This window comes from Coenobita brevimanus, chromosome 103, assembly GCF_032717465.1.
Source record: "Coenobita brevimanus isolate Jiangsu-jjx chromosome 103, ASM3271746v2, whole genome shotgun sequence".
Lineage (NCBI taxonomy): Eukaryota > Metazoa > Arthropoda > Malacostraca > Decapoda > Coenobitidae > Coenobita > Coenobita brevimanus.
The window spans coordinates 31,637,389-31,641,953 of NC_137056.1; the positions used below are offsets into that span (position 1 = coordinate 31,637,389).

Genomic DNA, 4,565 nt, shown 5'->3' on the forward strand with positions numbered 1-4,565 from the left:
AACATTCAAGCCTTTGTTTCATATCAAGGCCTTATTTGCACCAGCTACTTTTCTTCCTTGTGTCACTCTACTTTCCACTTCTTTTGCACATTTTCCTCTCTTTTCTATTACTGTACCCAGGTATTTGAACTCTCTCGCCAGTTCCAGTCTCTTTCCATTCACTATAACATTGCACTGGGAGTCACCTTCTCTCTCAATAACATTACTGTATTCTTTTCAACATTTACTGTCAAGGCACGATGCTCACAGACATCAGCAAAACCCTGCACTAGTCTACCAAGTTCTTGTCTGGTATTTGCAAGTAGTACTGCAACATCAGCATACAACAGATTTGAGATATTCCACCCATCATTCATTTATATATGTACAGTAAATATATATTATATATATATATATACTCAATCCTCGTAGATTGCAGCAATTTGGGTCTGGACCACTGCCGTGATTTACGAATTCCGCGATTTACGAATAATAACTCTTATGTGAAAAATTAATTTGGGTCTGGACTTTGGCCAACCCGCCCCCACAGCACCCTACCTACACCTATCTAGGCACCATCAAACACAAACATACAAATTTAGGAATATTCAGTGCATGTCTTAAATAGAAATAAGCCATGTTAAGGGATCTCACCTTAATCCTATGATGAAATTGCTTAAGTGAATGGAGTGGGATGGTGTTGGAAAGAACTTAGAACCTCTCAGCATTTGTTCTTCCCAAACTCTTTTGCCAGCTTTGAAAACTTCTCTCCCCTCTCGACACGATGAATGAGCTCCAAACGTTGACTGTACAACAACTGCAGCAGCTTCTTGACGCCATACTGCTTAGAGCGGTTCATTGGGGGGTCGGGAGGGGCCATGGCAGGTAGGAGGCGGGGGGAAGTTGCACAAAAAAGGCAGGTAACTCTCGTACTCCACGGCAACGGTCAGTAGTGTGCGAACTGGCGGGACAAGAACAACAACAACGTGGCAGCATTAGTATGCACACATGCCACCAGGGATGCGCGGTGATTGGTTGTTGGGTCGCGATTTTCAGTTTGAACGCCCGGTTTACGGTTCTCCTCGGAAAAGGCCCACTTGGGTGCCTTGATCCACGATTTTCGTGACTTAACAGTGATTCAAGGTTGCCGGCAGTCTGATGGCCACCTAGCCATGATTTACGAGTCTGTGATTTATGAACATGCGATGTACAAGGAATAACGGCCATGCCACGTTGAGTACACCGCTTCCCGTCCGATCAGTGAAGTTAAGCAACGTTGGGTCTGGTTAGTACTTGGATGGGTGACCGCCTGGGAACACCAGATGCTGTTGGCATCCCTACGTGTCAAGTGGGGTTGGTGGAGGATTAGTGCCCCTCCCTGTAAAACAGTTAACCCTAAGCCCTTGGCCACCCCGTGTGGGATACATGGCGTCTGGCAATGGATGGATGGATGGATGGATGGATGGATTTACAAGGATTGACCGTATATATATATATACAGTATATATATATATATCAGTAGGATAGAAGTTGTGGAAGCAATGAAGAAAGTTAAATCAGGGAAAGCCCCAGGAATTGATGGAGTGTGTGGTGAAATGCTGAAGCATGGGGGAGAGAGAGTAATAGAATGGATGTGGAAGATGTGCAGATTGGCCTGGGAGGAAGGTAGAGTCCCGGAGGATTGGAAGTCAGGTATAATTATTCCCTTGTACAAAGGAAAAGGGGAAAAAGAAGTGTGTGGTAATCATATGGGCATTTGTCTTCTTAGTATAATAGGAAAAGTGTATGGTAGGATACTTATTGACAGAGTTAGGGAAAGAACAGAGAAATTAGTTGGAGAAGAACGGGGAGGCTTTAGGAAGGGAAGAGGTTGTGTAAATCAGATATTCATTCTTAGATCTTTAGTGGAAAAGTTTCTAGAGAAGGGAAAGAAGTTGTATGCAGCTTTCATGGATTTGGAGAAAGCATATGACAGGATGGATAGACAAGGATTGTGGAAAGTGTTAAGAATATATGGAGTAGATGGGAAGTTGTTGAACGCTGTGAAGAGTGTGTATGATGCTGCGAAGGCTGCAGTGCGTGTGGACGGTGAACTAAGTGAATTTTTCTCTTTGAAAGTTCGGTTGAAACAGGGCTGTGTCATGTCTCCATGGTTGTTCAATCTGTACATGGGTGGGGTAATAAAAGAGGTACAAGGTAGAGTAGTGGATGTTGGAGTGGCCCTGGTGAGAGACGATAGTGTTTGGAAACTCCCTGTACTGTTGTTTGCAGATGATACTGTGTTGTTGAGTGAAGACGAAGGGGAGCTGCAAGGCTTGGTGGATGAGTTTGAAAGAGTGTGTAAGAAACAAAATCTAAAGGTGAATGTAGGGAAGAGTAAAGTGATGGTCTTTGAGAGAGGTGAAGTCAGTGAATGTACAGTGATGTTGGATGGTGAGGAATTGGAAAATGTGAGTACGTTTAAGTACTTGGATAGTGTGATGAGTAAGGATGGAGGTTTGGAGGGTGAAGTGCTTGAAAGGATACAGTAGGGAAGAAAGGTTGCTGATTCTTTGAAAGCAGTGATAAGAAACAGGGAAGTGAGCATGGAAGTGAAAAAGTTACTACATGACAGTATTGTGATACCAACTCTAACGTACGGAAGTGAAGCTTGGACATTGTTGGACGGACACAAGTCAAGAGTGAGAGCAGTGGAAATGAGTTATTTAACCCTTACACCACGGGCACGTTTCCCAATGTTTTGCCTCTCCAGCGGGGTTATTCGGGCTCCGACAGACTCTCAAAAAATATTTCCCAAAAATCAGATATTAGTCCTAGAATATTAAAATTATGTATGCATATGGCACATACCTTCAGCTTTCTCCTGGGATGTTTGTTGAGCCTTCGTCGATTACCGTAGGACTTGTGGAGACCTCTGAAGTTGGGTAACGAAGTCTCCACTTTACACTTCCCGACAACCCGTAATATGATTACCACAGCCAGATATTAACACTATAAATACTACTCTATGATTATCAAGTAGTTTGGGATCCATACTCCAAATAAAAACCACTGTGAAAGCAATGAAAATTACGAGCGCGTATGACCTTCCCACTTCCACTAGTTCGCTGTTGGTATTCTGTCATTTATTATTCATAAAACCCCTCACACTTTATATTTCTATTACTATATAACACTTATATATATCTACAGTCTTTATCCATAAGTTTCCTTCAGTAGTATTAGTTTATTGTCACTGTAGGGATTCAATTTCTTTCAGTAAAATACGTAGCATTCACTTTCTCGTCCTGTATACTAGCACTGAGAGTGAATGTCACTTTCACCTTCACTCTCATAACTCATAGTATTCAGACATGCTAGAGTGAAACTTTCACTTTCATTACTCCTAGGGTATGTACTCTTATTCTTATAATACAGTAATCACTCTAATATCCGGATGCCCAATAACCGAACATCCCCACTACCCGGACATAATCGTCCTGGGATCCAACATTCCCAAAATGGTCCGAAAACCCAAAAAAATAAAAAATAAAAATTGATTTTTTCCTGTCCGTAATTTGAACTTACCGCGCGCATCGCGAGAGAGCATTGTTTTGGCGCGTCATTCCTCCGATGTCCGATAGAGCGCCGCTGCATCCTCCCCACTTTCCGCCTGTCTCTCACCGCGAGTGCACGCTCGTCATAATGGCTGCCCACGTGATCGCTTTTGTGGTGGTGCCCTACCTGCTGCAGGGCCTCCTGCTGCTCTCTGGCCTCCTCTTAGTGTGTGTGATGATGGCCCCGCCACCTGAGAAAAGGAAGAGAGTGGTGTTGACTCCGGAGAAGAAGAGGGAGATATTGGAGAAAGTAGATGCGGGGTGGTCTTCTTCCCGCATTCTCCGCGAGTTTAACCTGGCCCGGTCTACTTTGTTCGATATCAAGAGGTCCCGAGACAAACTCATGCAGTACACAGCTGACTTCTTGTTGAGAAGGAAATGTAACGTGAAAAGGAAGGTTATGTTTACCCCCAAGTTTGCAGAAATCGACTGATCACGTTGATTTGGTATCGACAACAACGTGCTGCTGGTGTGATGGTACGTGAAACGGAGCTGAAGGCTGCTGCTGAGAAGTTCGCCAGGCTTCACGACGCCCTAGACTTCAAGGCATCCGAGGGTTGGCTCTTCGCGTTCAAGTTGCGGCATGGCCTTACCAACTGTAAAGCACATTGCGAAGCAATGGACGCTAACGAGGATGGAGTTGACGAGTTTCGGCACAAGGTAAAGGGCTTGATCGACAGGGAGGGCCTAACTCTCGGTCAAGTCTACAACGCTGACGAAACTGGCCTATTCTATCGCTCGCTGCCAACGAACACTCTAGCCGAGGAGACAGAGAAGCGTGTACCTGGCCGCTAGCTTTCCAAGGAACGGATATCTGCTTTGTGTTGTGCCAGTGCTAACGGCATGCACCGGCTTAAGCCCGTTGTTGTTGGCCGCACAAAGCAGCCTCAGTGCCTTCGTGGGGTGATGGATGTCCTTCCTGTTGTCTGGTACCATTCTTTGAAGGCATGGTTCACAGCTGTGATCTTCAAAGACTGATTTTACCGTCAC

General features: G+C 44.8%; 1 non-coding gene across 1 annotated transcript; it reads left to right on the top strand.

Moving 5' to 3' along the window:
* The first annotated feature begins 1,194 nt into the window (after nucleotides 1–1,194).
* LOC145415858 (5S ribosomal RNA) lies at nucleotides 1,195–1,313 on the top strand. Its single transcript, XR_013900162.1, has one exon. It is a non-coding gene; the product is annotated as a 5S ribosomal RNA (ribosomal RNA).
* Nucleotides 1,314–4,565: the final 3,252 nt, after the last annotated feature.